At 55.0% G+C, this 2,500-nt stretch overlaps 1 non-coding gene across 1 annotated transcript in view; it reads left to right on the forward strand.

The window, feature by feature from the left end:
* The first annotated feature begins 2,385 nt into the window (after window positions 1–2,385).
* LOC126317172 (small subunit ribosomal RNA) overlaps window positions 2,386–2,500 on the forward strand; it is a 1,893-nt gene continuing 1,778 nt past the window's right edge. The window contains exon 1 of the ribosomal RNA XR_007556452.1: window positions 2,386–2,500. This exon is cut by the window's right edge and continues 1,778 nt beyond it. This is a non-coding gene — a ribosomal RNA (small subunit ribosomal RNA).

Consider the following 2,500-nt stretch of genomic DNA (forward strand, 5'->3'; position numbering starts at 1 on the left):
TTAACCTAAGTTACACTGCACCTTAACCTAACTTACACTGCACCTTAACCTAACTTACACTGCACCTTAACCTAAGTTACACTGCACCTTAACCTAAGTTACACTGCACCTTAACCTAACTAACACTGCACCTTAACCTAACTTACACTGCACCTTAACCTAAGTTACACTGCACCTTAACCTAACTTACACTGCACCTTAACCTAACTTACACTGCACCTTAACCTAAGTTACACTGCACCTTAACCTAAGTTACACTGCACCTTAACCTAACTTACACTGCACCTTAACCTAACTTACACTGCACCTTAACCTAAGTTACACTGCACCTTAACCTAAGTTACACTGCACCTTAACCTAAGTTACACTGCACCTTAACCTAAGTTACACTGCACCTTAACCTAAGTTACACTGCACCTTAACCTAAGTTACACTGCACCTTAACCTAACTTACACTGCACTTTAACCTAACTTACACTGCACCTTAACCTAACTTACACTGCACCTTAACCTAACTTACACTGCACCTTAACCTAACTTACACTGCACCTTAACTGTCACATGTAACGTCACAGGAATGTAGCTTTGCCTAACAGCAACCCTCTGAACATAGTTCACTGCTTGGATCCTCTGGTGTCATGTGTATTTCTCGATGCCATGGTGCGTACCCTCACGTAAATGTCTTTCGAGTGTTGCGTACTTTCTACACAGTCCCGCTAACCACTGGAAGGGTGTAACGCTACAGAACGAATATCGCCCTCCCCTCCTGCCCTTCCAAGCTGGTCGGTCAGGCGTTTGTTTGTGAAATGAGCCTTGCAGCTGTTCAGTTGCATTTGGTTGTCGATGCAGTCAGTGTACGTTGTGGTACGGCCTGTGTGGACTGTCCGCTGATGTACGCGTAACCCACACTGATCATCCGTCGTTACGTACTGAGTGACATAATGTGGCACATGCTTGACCGTACACCGGCTGCGCCCTACAATGGCGAATCATAAGGGCCATATGTTGTGCACGATGCTACTTGTCTCGTCTCCCCATTACAGCGAGATTGCACTGTTGTACGCCGTAGAGACATGTGGTAGGTACGGACGAAAGTATTGCATGTTGGCCCCCCCCCCCCCTCCCTCTGCCGGGAATCAGCGTGAGCCGTCTGTTGATGTAGCGACGAGGGTTTTCCTATTTAATCGTATTGCCCCACACAACATGATACCACGGTGGACCGCGTTCCACATCTGCGACATGCTACAGAGGCCGGTTGACAGTCGACCGCGCAAGGGACATTGCACACGTGCGCGGACCATCTTCCACGTGTTCTCTCGTGTACGTGCCGTAGTGTGTATATGGGCTGATGTAGCGTGTCGTGACACATAACATGCAGGCATGCCAGAATCGTAGATTTCGCAAATGTTGATTGACGTATACGTTTGCTGCCAAAGATCCGCAAATGAACTGGAAATCAGTTGTTGAGCGGTTGTTCGCGCTGCAGGTGCATCGGTGATAGCGACGATCGGTACATCTGTGAACCGGTTGTTTCGGCGGTACCCGCCATGCCCCCGAACCTGAGTTGGCCATGTGGGTATGAAGCGATACGAGGCTGTGGCTTGGTGGGACAGTCCCCGGCCGGTGAGGGGGGGCCGCGCGGCGTGCTGGCCGCGCGCTGCGTGAGCGCACGCACTACAGCCGGCTGGTGGGGGGCGCCCAGTGGCAGGAGCGCCGGCCGACGGGCCCGGCTGGCGTCCCAGCTACGCGCCGGCGCACCCGGCGCGCGGCGCCAGGCGGCCAAAGTGGGTTCTGCCGAGCCCGGTGCGAAGCGCGGTGGACATCTGCAGTGTGCTGGTCCGATTGCGGACTGTGTGCGTTGAGGATGCGCCGCCGCCCGGCACTCGGCGTCGCGACGCCGTCTGCTGCTCGGTCGCCCCCAGCGGTTCTCGCAGGTGGTTTGTATCGCAGCTCTGCGGACGTGTTGGCGCGTGCGCTGTGCTGGGAGAGTTCGCTTCTGCATCCAAGTGGGGCTTTGCCCTTCTGTGGCGCTGGCGTTGGAGCTGCCGGTCACCGTAGGTGGCGCGTGTTGTTTCCCGCCGGCAATGCCACGACAGCACGCTCCCGGGCCTCTGTCGGCAGCGGCAAGCTCAGTTGGGAGCACGGGTGTTCGCACTGAAAGCGTCTACTCGCCTATCTCCGGGCGATTGCGCCTCTCTCGAACCCGACCAAGTACTTAGGACGGCGCTGCGCGCCGCCGGGACCTGAGAGGGTTTCGAGGTGTATCGTGCAGGGGAGCTCAGCCTCCTCCTGTTTGCAGAATAATTGAGCGGACGCTTGCGTGTTCGCGCGGGCCCTCGGGACACACTCCCGGGCGGCCGGCTGCTCAGCTCTCGTTGACGCAGCTCCCTGGTTGATCCTGCCAGTAGTCATATGCTTGTCTCAAAGATTAAGCCATGCATGTCTCAGTACAAGCCGCATTAAGGTGAAACCGCGAATGGCTCATTAAATCAGTTATGGT

The sequence above is a fragment of the Schistocerca gregaria genome, unplaced genomic scaffold (genome assembly GCF_023897955.1).
Source record: "Schistocerca gregaria isolate iqSchGreg1 unplaced genomic scaffold, iqSchGreg1.2 ptg000623l, whole genome shotgun sequence".
In the NCBI taxonomy this organism is placed as follows: domain Eukaryota; kingdom Metazoa; phylum Arthropoda; class Insecta; order Orthoptera; family Acrididae; genus Schistocerca; species Schistocerca gregaria.